Genomic DNA, 22,508 nt, shown 5'->3' on the forward strand with positions numbered 1-22,508 from the left:
TCGCCCTCTTTATCTTTTCGTCTTGGTCGTGGTACTTCCCCTTTTTTTGGGGGGGGGTGCGCCCCCCCAAAAAAAGGGCATTGGACCGCCCGGGCGGTCCAATGCCCCCAAGCATCCCTCCAATCTATACGACAGCGCACCCGAAAAGAAAGTAGACAAGACGAGTCGTTTCGCGTCACATGATTCCAAAGAACTTTAATCCCGTTTTCGTCTGACTGGTTCTTCCATACGTCATAATTTTCTCGCTTGATTTACCTTGAAACTTTCACCTTCTTAATCGAGACATTTGTCTTGTCTCTTCTCTAAGTATTCCAACATGTGCAGTTACTTTCCCCCTGAGGAAATGCATCGATATTTCGTGAATAGAACAAAAAAATAGGCCAATAAACTAATGTCTATATCAGAGAGAAACATGCTGAGACATTTTAGGACAGTGTCACTGATGGTTGAGGAATACTTTTTGAAGGACGACAAAAATTCTTGACGCCTTGAGTAAAAGCCAGACGTATTCACTCAGTTGGGTAATACTTGGAAGCTGGGAGGAAGCGATCGTTGGTACACTGCGTTACTACCAGTAAACAACTAAATAAACACGGAAAGTGAAAACTCTCACCTTTAATAGAAGAAGTTCTTTTAAAAAGCAGAACGTTTCACAAGAACTATCGTCATAATTACGTGATTGCAACCTAGGAAAGGAAAAAAAATATCCAAAGCAGAATTTCTTCGAATTATCTCTTGGGAATAGGCCTAAACATTTGTTTTGTCACTATTGTTTAGGATCACGACAATATATTTCGATATAAATTCGTGCGTCGATGCGGCAAGGACAATCTTTTATATCATTCTGGGATTCATCAGTTAAACAGATTATGCACTTGGCATCAAGCGACAAGCTTGGATTTACGGAAATTTATATTTATGCAAGTTCTCGGAATTGCATCATTAACTACTACTACGCTGGATTCATAATTTCTGATTGAGATGGGAATTTAAAAAAAGCCCGCACATTATTTTCTTCCGGCAGCGAAGGAAGCAGTGATTGTGGGTCCTGGTCTAGGCCTACTCATCGAACTCTTCTGGAAAGTGGTCTAACTTTAATGAAAATGTGGGCGCAATCAATATTAGTATTCATCTCTTTGATCGGCATTCACTCAACAAAGGTAAGATGAAGACATTGTTTTCTTGCATAATATGATTTAGATTCTTTCAGTTTTCTTTTTTATGCAGCCAATGCAAAACAGACAGATTTAACAATGGGGTACATTTGTAAGCAAAACGATCGTTTTACATGTAAGTATTCACTTATACGATGTATTGGTACTCTATACTCCTTTTGGGATAGGCCGCTTTAGCTCATCTAAAAGAGGGTTTTTCATCATTATCTTTATTCTCTTCATCAAAGTCTAATTTTGAGATTTTTTTTAGAACGAAAGTGTTGGGGGTTTTCAAGGTTCACTCAGAGTGTTTAAAAACTAAAATTTCTTCAATCAGGCTGTTAAATGCGGTGAAACGACACTTGCTCCGGCGACAATTACTCTTGACTTTATTTCGACTAAGATACAGAGTTAGGGCAGGAACGGATCCAGGATTTTCCAGAATGGGAGGGGCACAATTTCCAGATGAAAATTTGACAAGCAAAAAAAAAACGCGGAAAATTGGAAAAGCAAAAAAAAAAGTCCTCACTTTCATTTAGCATGGGGGGGGTACACATGGGTAAATACTGTTTATTAAAAGGACCCACCATACTGTAAAAATATTCGGTAAAATTTTAATCAGCACGAGGGTAATTATGTGTCCAACCAATTTGGGCAGTATTTTACCCACTGGGGGAAGCAAATTGTCTAGTAAGGTTAAAAAATAAGCAGCAATTACTTTAGAAAGGGCAAAATTTTCATCACATTGGATAAATAAATGCCCTAAAAAAATGCCCAATGTTGGTTAGACACATAATAACCCTCATGGAGCATTTTTACCCAATATTTTTCAGAATGCACCGAGATAGGGTTAGGGTTAATTCCAATAGGGTTTTATGTTTGGGTTTGGATAGGGTATATAGTGTAGAATCCAGGGTTGAAGTTGTCCATTCCATTAAATTGTGGAATTTGTTGCGGAGCATGCTCTAATAGATACTCTAAAACTATGCAGCCTGTAAGGGATGAATACGAAAAAAAAAATCTTGGGGGAGGGGATACATTTTTGCCCAATTTATACTTTTCTTTAGAATTTAACGAGTGCAGGTAGCGAGTAAAATGAATGATTGATTGCGTTATGGCAATGAGAAATATAATAATGTGTTCAAATTTGTAATTTTGCTTCTTTTTTGCCGAAAAAAATGCACATGATGGACTTTGTCATTTTCACCCTGGGTGTAACCCCAATAGATCTCATTTTCTCTCTTGAATTAGACCAATCGCTTCCAGCTGATTCGTGTTATTGTCTAAAAGGTCATTATTATCCTTGAAAACCTGTCTGATGCTTTTAGCGAATAAGTACGATGAACGATTAAAATAGGTTCAATAGATTTGAGTTATAATACGAGTTTCTTCATTCTAATGTAAACGTGTGAAAAGGGGGTTGTGGAATAAAATATTGCCCATTTAACATTTCATTTGAGACGACAACGACCCCCGCATTAGATTAGTAAGAAAGAATTGCATTTTCAAGGGGACGAAGAAACATAGAAAGAATCAAATAAGAAAGAATGAAATACACAATTAATAAAGAAAATAATAACGAAGAAACATAGAACAGAGAAAGAAGGAAGTTAAATTAGAGAAAGTAAAGGGAAAATAAAAGTAAATAAGAAAAATAATAGAGAAAGGAAAGAGAGAAAGTAGGCCTAAGGGACAACTGAATGAAAAAAACGAAAGGAAGGGGGAAATGAAGAATGATGGAGAAAGAAAGAAAGAAAGAAAGGAAGGAAGAAAGAAAGAATGAAAGAAAGAAAGAAAGAAAGAAAGAAAGAGAGAAAGAAAGAAAGAGAGAGAGAGGGGAGAGGAAAAGAAAGATAGGGGGAAAGGGAGATCAAAAAAGGGAAAGAAAAACAAACAAAAGAAAGAATTAAAATAAGAAAAAATAAGGAAGGAAGAAAGAAAGAAAATCGAAAGAAAGAAAGAACGAAAGAAAGAAATAAAGAAAGAAATAAGAGAAAAGAGAAGAAATTATAACAACAATCAATAAACATATAGGCCTAAATTAATAAAGAAAGATAGGTATAAAAATATATTAAGAATGATAGAACGAACTAACAAAAAGAAAAATAGAAAACAGTAAGAAAAAAGAAAGAACGAACGCAAAAAAGAAAACAGAAAGAAAGAAGGAAAGAGTGAAGAGTCAGACGATGAAGGTGAGTGAATGGCAATGATGTTGATCGGATGTAGTTATATCCGTCATGTCATCTCAAGTAAAGATGTCTTGAATCAGTGCGTGTTCACGGATTCTTGGCATTGCCCGAAATTGATTTAACCATGACCATACCACCTCAAACCCTAGTCACACCCGTGAAACCGACTCCAGACCGATCCAACCTAATACGTTGTTTCGAACGGCACATCATCGGTCTGTTTGGGAGACGGTTTCATTGGTGTGACGTAGCCATGGTAGCGTAAACATGATGTCATTCAACTCAATAACTACTATACTATTGACCGATATTCTCTATAACTCATTCGATATACACAGCCTTTGTCGTCATTTTTTTGTGAATATATACTCAATTAATTACCATGATAGGAATGAAAGTTCCGATAGTGGTTGACTGGTATTTTTGGATTTGTAGTAATCTTTGTTATTCATTCAAATAAAATTCATACATACATAATCAAGAAAATGCAAAAAAAAATGATAATTGCAGCTGTGAATACACAAATCAAATAACACTGTAATAAACATAGCAGACGATTGTATCAGAAGAGAGACATCATGCCAAAATAACATTTCAACAACTAATGTATGCTGCTAAAGCAAATAATAAAAAAAAGACAGAAAAACATACACATAAAAGAGAGAGAGAAAAAATCAACAACAAACAAACAAACAAAAGACAGGAACAATTAACACAAGTAAAACAAAAAAATCAACTAACAAATAACAGACAGGACAGAGGGCAGTTTACAATATTATTGACCGATAACTATACTATTGACCGATATTGTCTTTAACCCATTCGATATCTACAGTCTTTGTTGTCAATTATTTGTGAATATCATTATACTCAATTAAGCGCATGCATGGAAACGACATTGCGATAGTGGTTGACTGGTGGTAGATAAAGAAGTTAAAACAGCGGCAGAAATGGTAATAGTAGTAGTTTCATTTAATATTTTTGGCAACTGTTTCATGATACAAAAAGGGCGTGTGGGTAGGTCTAATGCCCTCATCTCACTAGGAAGGCGACCATGGCGACCTGTTTAAATCCCGCTCCTCACCCAATTTGCTCAAGCCCTAAAATCTTTATTCACCGTTACAAGTGATTCATGATTCAATGTTTCATGATTAGACATTATATATCATTTTAAAATTTTATTCTGAGTTCGCTCGTAAAATTTGTCTTGGGCAGAGATGATCATCATCAACACTAATGATAACAAAAGATGAACCATAGCCGTACGCAGACATTTTTAGCTAGGAGGCAGCACGCATACACTTTTTCGAAAAAAAATGAAAGTAAGGGAGTGAAGCGACCGAGCCTGTCTTTGGGGCACTTTTGCCTTTTGTAAAGTGAAATTGAAGGATTTCGTGTATATATGTGGTTAAGTTTGTGAAAAAAATAAATTTTGAACTGCCCCCTGCCTTCCCGCTGGATGTTCTTCCGAACTTCAGAGGCAGATCCAGGAATACCCAAGGGGGGGGGGGGCTTTTTTGTTTAGAAAAGCTAAATGGATGCACCACATTTTCCACTAAAAATATGTTTAGAGCTCTAAAAAGGGAAGGGAGGTTACAGGCCGGATATGCCCCCGCCTGAATCCACTAATGTACTTCATGAAATTTATTTGGGTTTTCGAGAGGAACTTCCCACACTCTTAGGAACATTTTCCATAAAAAATGGTTTTGTTAAAGTCATCATCCAACCCAACCCCCTCCAAAAACACACACACACACGCAATTTTACCAAAAGCATATACTCCACGTTTTCCTATTATTCTTTTTCGGGGGAGGGGGACTGCCACTCCCCAAACCATACCATGAGTTCACCAGTTGGTCGCTCCTCCCCAAACACCATAATTATACTTGGCCATGTGTCTACTGAAATGGAATTGCGTTACATAAAACTGATGGAGCAAAAGGGTTAAATGAATTTGAATGTTGAAGGGTATTTGTTTTGATGGATGGGGTGGGTAGGTCTGAACATCTTCTGGAATTCAGGTCAATGATTCCTTGAAATGCATTGTATTCGAGAATTGTAATCCATAAAAATAAAACCGAGGTCGATCGCTCTACCTTCCCTCTCCCTCCCCACGCCCCTTTCTCAATTGCCGTCGTGATCGAGGGAAAGGATGACACGGAAGCTTTAAAGTGCCATCTATTTGGCAATGCAATGTCGACTTCATAGCGTTATTTATTATGTCGACATATTATAAATTATTAGTTTAATGACGTCATGACAAGTTACATTATCTATTACTTTTCTCGCTGTGACGACATATAGTCGATGTGATTTTTGAGAAATCGTATTTTGACATGTCGACTTGATAGCTTTATCACGTCGACATTACAACGTATAATTATTTTGCCAGCTCGTCAAATACAAATGCACTTTAAAAGCTTCCGTAGTAAGATACAATGGGGACTGATGAGGGGGGGGGGAGGAACATGGAAATATGAACAGAAGGGGAGGGGCGAGAGAGAGAGATAGAGAAGGAGAGGGCGAGGTGAGCGATGATAGAGGAATATGATGATAATAATACAAAAAAATATCTGAGAAGTCGCGAGCGAGCGAGCGAGCGAAAATTCAGGCTTTTTGTGTGATAGATTTGGCAATAATTTTCAACAAATGATATCGTATTTCACCCTTTATCCTTTCCTTGTCTTTCATTCTATCCTTCCCTTTCTCCTTGGTCGTTGAGCCTTTGGTTGGGGGAGGGCTCAGAGCCTCAAGGCCCCCATTGTACGCAAGTGTGAAAAAGTATATGACCGGGGGCCCGTTGCATAAAACTTTTTACCTGAGAAATCTCTGGTAAAAGTTGAAAACTAAGGTAAGTCTGATTTCTGCCATTGATGTTAACACAGGGCAAAAACTCTGGTAAAAACAACCTGAGTTTTCTCAGGTAAAAAGTTTTATGCAACGGGCCCCAGGTATTGGATGGGATGCAGATAGACCGGAAAACTAGTCATATGTACGCATGCGCAGAAGAAAAGACAGACGGCGAGCAGGATAGATTTTTTTAAAGGAAACGAATAGAAAGGAGAAATAGGTAGACCGAAAGACAAGTACCTTTATGGGTTGAAGTTAAAGTTGAGGACAATGATGCATAAAATAAGCAACATTTGTGAGATAAAATTCCGGCCACTGCTCTTTTTAGACTAAAATACAGAATAATGTATGTGCGTCATTGTGAATGAGATTACGCTAGAAAAGGTAAATCGCTATTTTTGTAGAAAGATTGGCGGAGTTCAAACAAAACTTTGATGACAGACATTAAGAAAACAAAAGGAAAAAGGAAAAGAAAGTGGTGACGAGAGACGTCTTATTTTTTTATGAAACTCCCACGACGAGTCTACAGTGCATCTGTATCAACAAATCCTCATAAAAAGATACAAGGAATCGGGACTGAACGCCTCGTAATGCCTTGACCTTGGCCTTGTGATGACGTCGTTATTTAGGCTAAGAGCTTGTCAAGAATTCCCGCTGGGATCTTCCCGACTTGTCCCCCTGCCATACCTCGTCTGTAGTCAAAGAACCCGATTGAGGCTTTTATCAAAAAGTTGGTCTCCACACGAGACTTGCACAAAACAATATTTGTTGTGCCTTTTGTACAGAAGTCAATACCATGGACCCTAGGCTACATATTCAGACTGATTTCCTCGGGGGTTAGTTTACACAGCGAACTAGCCCAGGTCCTACCCCCCAACTATTGCAAGCCTACAGGTCTGTTTCAAGGCACTTCATCGCATCCCAAAGTGCATGTGACTTATGGCAGCGAAGATGATATCATTAAAGTTTGATATTATAAAATTATTAAAGGGGAATCCAACCCAAATAAAAACTTGTCTTTACAGGGAAAAGAAAAATCAGACAAGTTGATAGGTGAAAGTTTGAACAATATTGGACAAATAACAAGAAAGTTATGAATTTTTAAAAGTTGTAAATATTGGTAATCACTATAGCCATGGAGACTTCAAATTGGCCGCATATGGGATGTCATAGTGATGTAAGGCAAGGACTACTCTTCCATGTACTCCAATACATATTATGGCTAAAATGTCATTTTTCACAAAAGTTTTATTTCAAATTATATTTTTCTTTCATAAGGACATACTACAATATACTACCTGGGTTATATTTAGATTACTGCCCCAGGGGAATTGGTACTTAGGAGAAAACCACAAATCCCTGATAATAAAGTACATGGCCTATGGGAAAGTAGTCCTTGCCCCTTGTCATAATTTACTCACACAGTTGCCAATTTGAAATCTACATAGTATTAGTGATCTCAATTTTAAAGCAGCTATAACTTTCTCATTGCTTGTCCGATTTCTTTCAAACTTTCACCATTCTGTTTAATTTATTTTTCTCCTTCGCAACATAACATTTTATGGCCAAGGCTGGATTCCCCTTTAAATATCTGTTGACATGGTAACTTAAGAGTTGTGTTTGGTTTAGATGACGTCTGACGTCGACGCTGTTGATTTGTAATGGGGCGAGACTTCTCCCTCATCTCACAGTCCAATAAATAGACAATACTAATATTATAATAAAAAGGTTTATATAGCGCACCTATCCACCTTGTTAGGTGCTCAACATGTTCAAAGTGCTCCTACGTTACCCCGTCTAAGTTAGTCTACCTATTCCTGTGCTCATAGCTTTTTTAGGAATTTCTTCCTGCTGGTACCCATTTACCATATCTGGGTTGAGTGCAGCACAATGTGGGTAAATATCTTGCTGGGAATCGAACCCACGTCCCTCAGATTGAAAGACGAGTGTCATAACCACTATACCACGACGCCCCCAACAAAGCGAAACTGAAATGGGTGGTAAATGAATTAAAAGACATACATTCAACAGTTCAGAGGGACAAAAAAAAACAGCTTTAGAAGATAGAGACGGGGGTGATAGACGTTCCAACAAACAGACAATAAGATGGACAACGAAACATACAGACAGACGCAGAGAAAGATAGAGAGGATAGAATAGGTCGGTTTGCGCATGTGTGTTGTCAAGAAAAATGCCTCATATTTCATCAATCAGCATTTCTTAACAAGTTCACAGCATGATTTGATTTTACAGTTCACTTTTTATGGGTCATGTTTCCGATTTGTAACAAGGTGGAACTATTCTACCGCATTTAATCTGTTCTTCAAAATATGAAATTATGACGATGCTTGAGCGAGCGTCTCGCCTGTGTATCAGACCGCAGCTGCAGGAAGAGTTAACAACCTTATTTCATATCAAGATTGGCATTGTTTTCCTAACCTAGCAACAGCGAACAAGTATGTCCGTGATTGTGTGTGTGTGTTGGGGGGAGGGTTGTAGTATAAGATTGTGCAAACATTCATCAATCAGACAATGATTTTTTTACTAGGATCTCTCTTTATAATGTCACCATCAGAAAGACGTCACCGGGGCTCGAACCTCGAACATCAATTTTAACTTTCCCATGTAGCTTCTGTCGCAAACACATACCAATTACCACAACGCCAAGATTAGTCAGGTGATTGATTTTTATGTCACCAACTGTATTTGTATTCGACTGCATGGCATGTGAAATAGCAATTTATTTTTTTTGGCCAAACTGTACGTTTTATGTTAACTGTAACGGAAATGGATCATTTCAGTCATGTCCTTATTGTTGACCACTGGCAACATTTATAAATTCGTTATCTGACTCTTTTTTTTCATGTACCCCCTTCCTCTCGGGCGTACCTAAGGCAAAGCCATGGCATCGATGTCTGTACAATGAATTCGTTGGAATCAACTCCTCGTTTACCATGTTTACACTTAGGAAGTAATTAGTAAGCTATGACTCAAAACAAATACTAACATTATTTGGTTAAATCGAATAAGATTGTTTTGGTTTGGTCAGCTCTTGTCCCGGTTAAACAAAACTAAAGGCGCTGTCACACCTTGGCGTTTTAGACAGCGTATGCCCGACGTATGAGGAATTTGGCGAATACGCTGGCGTACGTCGAATACGTTACGGGTAAGTTTTGCATACGTTAAGAGTACGCTAAAACACGCTGGTATACGTCGTCATACGGCGAGGTCGTCGAAAAATTTTGTGCAAGCACAAAATTTTTCGACGTATGCCAGCGTATGGCTCATACGTCCCGCATACGCGGGCCATAAGTTGTAGGCAAGTTACGCGATCGTTGATACACGTTGACACACGTTACTCATAAGTCGAAGTACGTCGAGATAATATCCAGCGCGTCCAGCGTACCCTAAAACTTACTTCTAACCTATGAGTAACGTGCTTTGAACGTATGTGTAACTTAACTCCAACGTATATTGACGTATGAAGACGTGCTCCGGACGACCACAACACTTACTGATCGTGTTTATAACTTACAGCTACCGTATAATGGCGTATTGACAACGTTTATCATGTTTATAGGAATTGGTATATAAAGGTGGGGTTCACAGGAGTTTTCTTCGGCATGGCGGTGGTGTTGATAGGTGATGTATCGTGCGGTTATGATTTGAATAGTCGAGCGGCAGCCTTTTTATAGGCTACGACACGTGTTCGTCAGCAATACGCTGCCGCGCGCTATGCGTAAGTTAGGCTATCGTAGGGCATAAGTTGTGTACGCCAGCAATACGCTAAGCATTCGTTGGAATACGTTACTTATAAGTTAACGAAGCGTTCGATATAAGTTACTAATACGTTATGTATACGTCCAACTCGTTATGAATACGCTAAGTATACGCCCAGATTTGAAAAAAAAATCAAAGTTCAGCGTATGCCGACGTTTTAGAGAAATTTTGATACGTCGGGCATACGCTGTCTAAAACGCCAAGGTGTGACACCACCTTTAGCAACTAATCACGGGGCTGAGTTCTACTACTGATGACATTGGTTGTTAGGGGGCGACGTGGTCTAGTGGTTATGACTCTCGTTTTAATATCAGAGGGACATGGGTTCGATTCCAAGCCATGGGGGCGTGATTTCCGTCAGCCAGAAATTTTCCCACATTGTGCTGCACGCAACCCAGGTGGTGTGAGTGGGTACCAGGTAGCAAGAAATTCCTCTAATTGAGCGCCCGATCAAGGTAGCCGTGCTAGCATAACCATGATAATATTATCGAGTTACGCAGGGCCCTCTGGTAAAATAGTTTCCGGAACTGAAGTGGCTACCCTTGCTTACGTATGACTTTCATTAGTATATTTGTTTGTTTGATTTCTTGTATTACTGCGTTCAGAAGTATACAGTCATAATCATTATTATTAAACCCTAGCCTCGCGATCGATATTTTTAAGAATTATTTTACAGGGCTCTGTACTTTTGTGACTCTAAGAATTACACAATAATTACGTAGGCTCATGATTAAAACAAGTTTAATTGATGAGGTCGTCGTTCACCTCTGTACCAACTCAGTCGATAATCTCATTATATCCATTAATCAGTACCATTTTGGATAGAACAACAGACAATCACTTTATCATTGGAAACGCCGGCGGATATTGCGGCTTGGAAACTCTCGATAGCCTTGCTATCGGTCTGATTGTTAAAGGTATCATCAATAATGATGTAACTGAAAAGCGGAAATTAGTTATGTACTCTTTATGATATTAGCTATTTATCGAAATCGCGACGGGGACGGATGATGCAACAAAGAAAATCCCATGAAAATGCCTGTCAAATCACAACGACTAGCTGAGAGGTCTTTGTCGAAAATTTGTCAACCGGGAAAGCTGAACGTCTTAAGATTCTAAGCTGACGAAAAATTGCAAATAAATGTCGGTTGTCCAGAGTCCAAGATGAAAGTGCTCTTTTTTTATTCACTGATTTTCGACAAAGACTGCTTTGTCATGAAGGGCGTTTGGCAATAGATTTGCTATGTTGTACAATCCGTCGCTGTTGCGATGCAAAAACTCACTGTTATTAATGCACTTTACTGTGCACATATTATTATTTGTCAGCAAATTTCAGAACTTCTCAGGGAGCGATTTCTCCCGGGAATTGCAACTTTTCGTATACCTATGAATTTGTTCTTGGCCGGGGAGAAAAACATGTTCTTCTGTATACGTCAAGTAGTATTCCTTGAACGAGTGTCAGAGTTTCATGATCAAAATCATAAAAATTCTTTGTTTACTCCTCCCCGAACTTTATTAATAACATCTGTTCAATGTGATCAAACAGAGTTTGACATGACTGAGCAAATCAAGGGGGGGGGGATGCCAAGGAGATCCAAAGATGACTTCTCTTTTTCTTCATCTAAGAACCCCCCACCCGCGTTCGCCGCGAAACTTGGGGGGGGGGGGGGGTCTGAGTAAAAAAAAATGAAGTTCGCGACCATCGCATACTCATCACAGTAACATTTGTCCCCTATCTTTCTTCTTCTTCTTCTTTTTCTTCTCCTTCTTTTTCCCTTCTTATTCGTCTCTTTCCCCGCTACTTTTCGTCACAATTTTGATATCTTAAAATACTATTTTGGTGACTGCCCCTCCCCCCCCCTTTAGACCCCTTCGGTGTCGCCCCTGGAGTAAGTTATGATGTCACCGGATCCAAGCTAAAACATCACCTGTCCGAGAAGACTGAATGCAGTCCTTGTAAATGACAAGAAGATTTGACAGTAACATTTCGAAGAGACGAAGAGGTATTCCACCTCCTTCGTGTAATAGAAATAAACTACCAGTTAGCTATCTTTATCTCACTATTACTTGTAAAAACCTATTAGGGACGCACCATTAGATACCCGGGGGGGGGGGGGCTGGAAGTTTTGGTTGATGCATTTTTCCCTTTCTTCTATGAGCAAAGTTTTTTTCTTTACTCAATTGAGTCAAGTTTTTTGGAGTTATTTTGCACCTTTCAGATGATTTGTCAGTGGACCAAGTTTTGGTTTTACTCTGATTGTGAGTCAAGTTTTTTTGCATTTTTTTTTTGCTCATATAGCAAGTCAAGTTTTTTTTAGAAAAACTTCCAGCCCCCCCCCCTTGATATCTAATGGTGCGTCCCTTACTTGTAAAAACTCATTGTTTTATTATATGATTGCTTTTCGTTTGCAATCAATGCTTTGTTATGTCTGAGTGATTTCAATTTTTATGTACATTTCAACCTGCCTTGAACCAGTATAGGTTTGTGGACCTGGTTTTGCTAGATCTTTTTTCATTGTTTCACTTTGTTCTTTCGTATACTGCTTTTGTTTGAAATATAGAAATGATCTCAATCAATCGGTTGAGACAAGTTGTTGCTTTTTTTGTGGGGGGGGGGGGGTGGGTGGGTGCACCTTTCAGATGAATTGTCAGCGGACCAAGTTTTTTATACTCTGATGGTGAGTCAAGTGTTTTTTTTCGTTTTTGCTCATATAGCAAGTTAATTTTTATTTTTAGTTATCATTATTATTATTATTATTTTTTTTTTGGGGGGGGGGAGACTTCCAACCCCCCTGGATAACTAATGGTGCGTCCCTTACCTGTAAAAACTCATTGTTTCATTGTATGATTGCTTGTCGTTTGCAATCAATGTTTTATGCCTTTGTAATTTCACTTTTTGTGTACATTTCAACCTGCCTTGAACCAGTATAGGTTCATGGAACTGGTTTTTCTCGTTACGCTTTCATTGTTTCGCTTTGTTCATTTGTAACTCCTTTTCTTTGAAATAAAGTAATGATTACAATCAATTGGTCCACTAAATCTATTATTCTCTGTTTTTTTTAACAAGTATTAGTGAGTTGAAGAAAGCTGACGGTTAGGGTACACACAATCCGAACTTAATTTGAGTCATCTAAGTTATTCATATTTCAAAAAAAAAATCAAAGCTTTCTTTGATCTAGAACATAAAAGATATTCAACAGTATTTTCCTAAGATGATTCCATTTTCAAACCATAATAAAAAAAAATCATGAACATGAAATATGATATGTATTTGTGTTGATTTTGAGAATGACTGATTTATTGATTGATATAATTGACTGATTGATTAGTAACAAAGTTATTTTCATTTCTAATTTTTAACAAAATTACAAAGTAAGGCGAATCTTTGTACAAAGTAATTATTAATATTCATGATTTACAAATAGAAAAAAGGGATGCCATTGATATACTACAGTTACACCAACGAAACCACTTCAGTAGATCTACTAATTTTATGTCATTGGAAATGACATAATAATAATAGTGGTGATACTGTGGCATAATATGAGATTATGCCCTCCGATCCTGATTAACTATATACACAACAAAAAAAGTAAGTCCCCCCTAAATCAAATTGCTGTAACTTTTGAACGGAATTATTTTGAGACATGATATTTCGTAGGTGGTTTTCTACACTCATTAGGCAACTCCTGGGAAAATATGAAATTGATCGGTTGAGTCATGCATGAGTAATCAAAGATTGAATTAAAAATGACCATTTTTGAAAGTCACCAGAGTCGTGTTTCAGATTGTGCAAGTACAATGTTGGACATAAGTGTTTTTTTAGGTGAATTTTTTGTGTTATACTAGTTTACTATCCATCATTGCCACTCCACACACAATTTTGATATCGTATGTTCATGGTTGAGTGAGCACATTGTATTGCAGGGGCCGCGGAAGCGGGGGAGGGGGTTCAGCCCCCACACTTTTTTCAAAAGCATGTACAAAAATGTAAAAATGACCATACGATTGTGATTTTTTGCATGGTCAGCAGCCCCCACCCTCCCACTTTTGGCTCAGCTCCCCCCCCCCCACTTTGAAAACTATACCGCGGCCCCTGTATTGTGACGTATCATCATAGGGGGTTATGGTAGTGTATAACTCGCTAGATCATGTTAACATTTAAAATGTTGGTGGTTCCCCCGATTATAGGCCCCTCCCCCATTTTAAAATTTTGGGTCCACCACTAATTTGCCCATAAATTAAACGGATCATGAGAAATTGTTACGAAAAGAATTCATTTATGCCGTATAAAATAGTATTTATTCCTAAGTTTTCGAATGTGCTCGCTCAACCATTAAAATGTTTTAAGTTCGGAAAGTGTGTGGTGATAGAAATGATGGATAATAAAACAAAAACATTTGAAACCGAATTTGCCCTCAATATTCACTTTATTACCCTTTAAAGTGAGTCTGTGACATTGAAAATACAAATTTTCCCACTTTGATGCGTGCTCACTCATCCATGAATAAACATATCGATTTCATTTTTGCACAGAATTCTGCCCTTAGGTTGATAAACACTACTGCCAAATGACATTGCTAAAGACAGCCTTGAAAAAAAGTTCCACCATATTGAATGAGGGGTTACAATGTACACAAGTCTATGAGAGAAGAAGTCAAAATTTTCACAAATATGAAATGAGGGTTTGTTTCATGGACGGTTTTTGCTACTTCTGCAAACAGTTATTTCATGAAACTTCGCACATGGCTTCAGAGTAACACTATCCAAAAGGCGCGCACACCAAAATAACCATTCAACACGGCATAGAGTGGGGCCAAGGCTTTGAACTTTCTTCTCATTTGCATAATTTTCGAATATTGTGTGCTCACTGATGCATTAAACATCGGGATTTTCATAAAAATCAAATCAAATGAACTATGCAAGGAGGTTTTCAACAGATATCCATAGTTACGAATTGCATTTTTTCAATAACGTAAAAAAGAGAGCATCACATTCCACATGTTCATTCAAGCGTGAATGTTTAATTAAACGCCTTTGAATCATTGAAGCATGTTAAATGGTCGTGAACATAACGAAAAAGTTGAGAAAAGATCATTTTCAGTTACCAAAATGAAACAATACTTGCCTATGATATTTGAAAATCGTATTTTTTGTTTTTATTAAATGTTCATTGAACCGTGAAACGATGAATATTGTTGAAGATACTCTTCCCAAAAATAACTGTCATCATATTCTTTCATTCTTACTGATATAAATGTGTAAAAATCCAATTATTGCAAATTTGGACTTGTGTTTATTCAACCGTGAAATTTAGCCGAAAAGTTGTATCGTACTTTAGAAAGTACCTTTTACAAGCCTTCTGACTATTTTTCATGATAAGAATGTGGAATTAGTTCCAGTAAAATGGAATCAAAGTCATGATTTTTGGCTTGTGACTTTTGAAAAGTGACATTTTTGCCTTCTGACGGTGCTCACTGAAGCATGACGCAAAATAAGTCCACAACATTTACTCAGAGGGTAGCTTATAAAATTACCTACACGCTCATGTAAAAATATACTAAAAACTCGCATTGGTTCGGAAATTATTGATGCTTGTTTAAGACTTACTTTTTTTGTTGTGTATACATTAAACAAAAATTCTATGAAATTGCTGCTGCTGCTGATGATGAGGGTGACGAAAACAACGATGACATTACTGAATATGGTGATGATGATGGTGATGACAATGATGATGACGATGATGATGATGATGACAACGATGATGATGACGATGATGATGACGATGATGATGATGATGATGACGATGATGATAATGACGATAATGATGATGATGACGATGATGATGATGATGACGATGATGATGACAATGATGATGATGATGGTGACTATGATGATGATGATGGCGATGATGATGATGATAATGATGGCGATGATGATGATGATGATGATGCTAATAATGATGATGATAATTATGATGACGATGACGATGATGATGGTGATGATGATGGCGATGATGATGATGATGGTGATGATGACGACGATGATAATGATGATGATGATGATAGGGATGATGATTGTGGTGGCCGTGGTGGTGGTGGTGATGCTCGTGACGATGATGATGATGATAATGATGGATGATTATTATTATGACAATGATGCTGAGGATGACGATGATGATGACAATAATTATGGTGATTACAACATTAAGTTTCGAAGCGATGACTATTCATTTTTGAAGGATGGCTGCGATAGACTATTCAACATAAACTTTGTAAACAACATTCAAAAATAACTAAATGGACCTCTTTTAACACAAGAAACTTCGAGAGGAAGAGCTGCATTGGGGTCAAGGGGTCAATCCTATGCCCCCCTCCTGACATCTTATTGGCAATCATTACCCCCTGTTTGTCCAGTATAATCGCATCTGTTACGCGTTTCCAAGAATCAAACTTAATGAAGAGGATGGAATCTTGTCTAGTTAATCATGTTAATAGGGATGAACATGGACGTACGCATACTTTTTTCGGGGTCAGGAGCAAGACACAAATTTTCGGAGAGACTCGAAAGCGAATGAGCGAAGCGACTGAGCATGTCATGCGGGTGGTTTTGCTTTTTCTAAAGTGAAAATTGAAGGATCTCGTGCACACTTTCGATGATTTTTTTGAAAATTTTCATTAAAAAGTAAGCGTTGGAAATTACGGGGGGAGGGCAACTGCCCCCCCCCCCCCCCCCGCTGCATACTACCATTTGCGTGAATTTTCGGAGAAAGAAGGAAACAAAGGTGAAAGACAGAGAACAAGGAGAATGAGATTAAGAAGCAGGAGAAGTGAAAGAAAAAAGTATACAATGAAGAAGAAGGAAAAGGAAGTAACAAAACTAGAGGGGAAAAACATATGTTAAAAAGGACGAAGAGAGGATGGCGAAACAGTATAAGACATAAGGAAAAGGATAGAGCGAGATAGAGAGAGAAAGGAAGAAAGAAAGAAGAACAAGAAGGAACAGACGATGAAAAATAAAAAAAAAAAAAAAAATCTAAGAATGAAAAGAAGAAACATTCGGCAAACAAATAAATGAGGACAAGGAGATTGTGCTCTTTTCGAAGTTATTCGGTGTTTTGTACACATTCAAGCGTCCAAACTTGTGTGTTCTCCTGGGTTAAAAGCGGGGTTAAAAAGTTACAAAACATTTTTAAAAAGATTTGGCGCGCAGTTGTGATGTGAGACCGCCTGCGAGGAAGCCAATAAGACATTGACCCATAACCACAGCGCTCGTACCCCAGGCTCTCGGCCAAAATCATGGACGACAGTATAGGCCAGCCAAAATCTTTTCCTGTCTGTAATGAAGATGAAGAAGCCAGATGCATCGTATTTAAACATGATAGTATAATCATTAACATGATAACATATATTTAAATTGGACGATACTTGAATCATATTTATAACATTCCATATTCGTATCTGGAAGTGCAGTTTGAATGGTATTATAAAAATTCATATGCAAAAGAATTTTAATTATTTGCCAAAAAATGTTGTCAATATTCGTGTAATTGATATCTATTATCATTGGAATGTGACACAAAAGACGCTGAATATATAAAAATGAGGGGTTGTTTTATTAATATTCCCGCTGTAAAAATGACTTGACTGATTTTTTGTAGACAGTTCATCCCTTGTGTTTCGAAAGAAATCGTTGTGTTTTGAAGTTTATTCCAGTACTGTTTATGGCATACCTTTAAGTTCAAGAGTGACCGCATGTGGAGGCTTAAATCAGGCGAATGAAGAAAAGTCAGGAACACTTAGAATGACTCCAAAGAATAATGAGACGAATTAACATTCTCCATCGCGGATCGAGAGAACAGATGCAGGCCACCAAAGCCAAGGATGTCACAAAATTGACTTAGATATCAAAGATGACTTCCCTCAAACAAACGGAATTCTTTTAAAGTGAGATTCGCTGAAATAAAAGGGGTCATTGATTCCCTTGAGTAAAATTTCAACCCTTATTTTGAAAAAAAATATGGGGCGGTATTGGTAACAAAATGTAACTGGGCGTTGTGGCGCGCGTCTGTAATATGGGGGGTGACGAATTTATGTAGAGGTTTGAAGTTCGCGCCCTTTCGAATGATGAGGTTAAAAGGTCGGCCCCAAACGTAAATAATATCATTTGATTGCTACACGTCTTCAAAATCTAAATAGCACACACATCCACCCAACACTCACTGAGATGAAGCGTACAGAACGGATCTGAATTAATTACTAAATATTCTTTATAACTTGTAATGCAAATGCATGTTTGATTCTATATTGGCATATAATATATATATCTCCAAATATTATCACTTTTCAATTTTTGTTTCTTTCTTTTACAGGCTGACGAATTTCACAAGAGTGTATTAGGCAAAAAGCATGGTAAGTTAGAAATTACTTTGAAACTATTTTAAAAAAATCAAAACTTTTAATTTACTAGATCAGTCTTATGATAAAACCAACCGTACACGTTTAAATTGTGTGGCAGTTATCATTAGAAAATGATCTACAAAGGCGAAGGGTCGAAAATCCAGATTTTTTTCTTTAAATATATATCATGCTGGTTTAAAACAGGAATATGTCCCACCAAGTGTATACCCCCACCCTTGTTGAACTTATGACCATGCCGAGGTTCCGTGACATTAGCTCCGGCGACAATATGCTACGCTGTAGATTCCACACATTAGTGGAACAACCAACTTAACCCTAAACATAACATAAAACCTGCCAACCCTTACCTTAACCCTATCTCATAGACGAAATAAGCTCGGAGCAATTGTCGCCGCAGCAAATGTCGTGTCAACTGATCTGAACATAGCCCGTATTCTATCTCATTATTGAATGACCGAAAAGAGTTCTAGTTGAAGACTAAATATTATGGCCATAGATACGCCATTCATTTTTTTGAAGTTATGTTTAATACTATTTATTTCAACTATGCAAATCCTTTCGCTGTCATATTTCTTCAAGGAAATTATGCGCTTTTCATGACAATATGCAAACTGATTGGTAAAAACCATAGCTCTATGGTAAAACACACACAATTTCTCATGCACAAATGTTCATCATTTACGCTGGAATCGGTAAATCGGAACGATCAAAGAGTGAATATTTCCAACTGGTCACAGCCATTTTGGATGATGGTGACGCCGGCTTTCTATGGTTATGATTGAACGGACCTATATCAATCACCATGGTAAAACCAGGGCCCGTCTTAAAGGAGTTACGATTGATCCAATCAAACACAACTATGGAAAGCCAGCAAAGTCAACATCTAAAATGCGCGTTTGTTTAAAATTGTGTCCTAGATAATGTACTATGTATATGTATACATTCATCAGTTTCTTGTGAAATTCAGTGTTTTTTTGTTTTGTTTTTTTTACAAAGGACATTGTGAATTTCCTGTCGAAAAAATCATAACATTAATAGATTTCCATATATACTTGAGGTGATCGGATCAATCGTAACTCTTTTGAAGACGGGAACCGGGTGCCCGTTTCATGATGTTTTCATTGTTGCAGCTACCATGGTAACCTTGATTGTGATTGGCTGCTGAACCCTGTTACCATGGTAGTTACTGTTATCATAATATGGCAAAGTAACGACAGTTGTAAGTCCTTCATGAAACAGGCCCCTGGTTCTACCCGTCATGTTTACCGCGTCAGAACTAAACATTCGCGGGACATTAATCAATCAGTCGACAGAACAATCATGTTGTTTTTCGAATGATTGATGACATGACATGATGTTTGCAACTTTGCATTTCAATTTGTATATTTTTTTCACTTTGATATAGTGTGCCAATCATGAATGGAAGAAATCATTTCTGTTTTACTCTCACTAAAATAGTATTGGTAGAATAACGATCTTCACAACATTTGTATTTGGTGCGTATCAGACTGTGTGTAAATCAGTGAAAGCTGTAATTTTTTTGGAGGTGGGGGGAGACGCGGGAGTGAAAAAAAAAACAGTGAAACTGAATTATTTAACTTTTAGGACCTTTGATTTTAATTCATCCACAAAAAATATCAAATTCTGTTGAATATCGTTCACTAAATATGTCTGAAAGGAAAGACGCGAAATCATACGTCAATGATTTTTTTTTCTGTTTTATGTCAATGTTGTGAAGCTTAATCCTGAAATAGGATTGGCAGCCAATTCGAAGGTGAAATATCGCCTACCTCCTAAAAGGTGTAAAACTCAACAGATTTTGGGTATTGAGGGGCATCCTTTTTCAAGTCTTTGTGTTTATGACAATCCCCTCCCATGCAATGACAGTTTATTGTTATTTTACCGTGAAATATTGTCAATATATTTCAATCATTTTTGCATGGAAATAAAGAATCAATCAATCAACATAATGCTATCACAAAGGTTAATTGTATCGCAATTCTCTTGATCTGATGAATAAGGGGTTGTGCCACAGGGGGTGAGGGAGTAGGGGCCATCGACCTTTTTCTTCAAGAAGTAAAAACAAAAAAAGACGCAAACAAAATTGAGAAGGAAGGTGGACGAAAAAAAACAAGAAGATGAAGAGAGGTCCGGGGGCTGTAACTTTAGAATACCTCTGTTATTCAAGTGGTGAAAGTGGATGCCCCTATTAATATACCCTGGCGCTCCCCTGGGGAAAAATTGTAATCAAACTAATAGATTTCCCTACCTACACCCTCCCCTCCCCCTTGTAAAATGTACGAATCCGTGAAAAATTAATCAGATGATGGTCATTGTGCATTTTTATTCTTTTAATCGCAGAACATATTCTTTCCAAACCCGACAAATATCATCTGGTCAGGCCGTACAGATCGACGCCAGACGGAGATTTCCTGAGTCACGATCTATCGACAGCATACGAAGATGACGCCTTCGACTTTCATCGGATCCGAAGGCATGCCGAGAGACGCCGAAAGCGAAGAGCGGTCTTCGGGGAAAATTATTTGGAAGACGAGGGACCGCTCGAGCAGAAAGTGTTTCATTTTACGATGGAAGCGTTCGGTACGAGGTTCACCATCAACGTGACGAGGGACAGGGAGCTCGTGTCGCCAAATTTTGAAGGTGATTTTTCTTGCATCCTCATTTGCCCCTCCCTTTCCTTTTCCTTCCACTTCCCCCCTCCTCCTATCTTCTTAATGACAAGCATTCTGCTACGAAGTCGTCTTACGAGCATAGAGACTTGGGAGTTACGAGTAACATACATAGCACACGAGCTATAAAGAAGAAATATCTACATGTGCGGTCGTATTGGCCTCAAGAGTTATTCAGCCTGTCCAGGGTGTCGATCTATGTTTCGAATGGAGGGGGGGGGGGCAAAAAATAAAAAGCCCAATTATAATACCGAATGCGTGCAAATTCCACCGAAATATTGACACTTTTGCATGTTTAATATAGTACTTTTATGCCAAGTTTAATGGTTTCATAGTCATGATAGTGTTTCCGATGCTTTTTTAAACGCAATTTGCATTGCGCATTATTCACCTTTTTTCAAGTTGCCAAAGAGGCCTTTTTGTGAAAACGATGTATCTTGTTTTTTTTTAATTACATTATTTTTTTTACATATAACACATTGCAATATCATTTGCTCTTACATTTCCAGTTTATCGATACCTATCGAACGGATCAGTTGTGATCGAGAAACCAAACATGAACTGTTTCTATCGTGGTAACGTGATCGGTTCGGACCCATCTTCTTCAGTAGCAGTCAGCAACTGTCGTGGAATGGTATCTAAGTTCTCTCATTTAAAGGACAAGTCCGCCCAATGACAATTTGATTTGAATAAAAAGAGAAAAATTTAACAAGCATAACACTGAAAATTTCATCAAAATCGGACGTAAAATAAGACATTTATGACATTTTAAAGTTTCGCTTAGTTTCACAAAACAGTTATATCACATCCTGGGATCCGTAACACAAAGGTTTGCGATGAATTGCAAATATGAAAGCACCGCACTGATTGGTCCCTGGTCAGTATTTTAAACAATGGGCGCGTGTAACATTGATATTGATTGGTCAGTTCATTTAGCGATTGATCGTAAATCTTTGTGTTACGGAGCCCAGGGGCCTGTTGCAGAAAGAGTTGCGTTTAAACGCAAGTAAAAAAATCAAACGCAAGTCCCAAATGCGCGCTGTTGATTGGTTGGAAATCAAGTTGCGCATGATTTTTAGATTTGCGATCGATTGCAACTCTTTCTGCAACGGGCCCCAGGTCTGTATGCAAATAAGGAGACGGATGACGTCATCCACTCAATATTTCTTTTGTACTTATTATATGAAATATTCTAATTTTCTCCTCGTTGCCAAATGAAATAACGACTGATTCCTCCCTGAAAATAAGGGAATTACCATTGTCTAATATTATATGTGTCAGTTAAGTTGGTCCTTATTGTCAAATCTGTAAAAAGTGAAATTGTAATTCAAGCAATGAATAGCAAAAGAAATATTGAGTGAGGGACATCATCGACTCTCATTTCCATGTCAACTGGGCGTTGTGGCGTGCGCCTGTAATCCAAGC

At 37.9% G+C, this 22,508-nt stretch overlaps 1 pseudogene; it reads left to right on the plus strand.

The window, feature by feature from the left end:
- Positions 1-275: 275 nt before the first annotated feature.
- The window catches only part of LOC121431908, a 52,514-nt pseudogene continuing 30,281 nt past the window's right edge, over positions 276-22,508 (plus strand).

The sequence above is a fragment of the Lytechinus variegatus genome, chromosome 18 (genome assembly GCF_018143015.1).
Source record: "Lytechinus variegatus isolate NC3 chromosome 18, Lvar_3.0, whole genome shotgun sequence".
NCBI classification, from domain to species: domain Eukaryota; kingdom Metazoa; phylum Echinodermata; class Echinoidea; order Temnopleuroida; family Toxopneustidae; genus Lytechinus; species Lytechinus variegatus.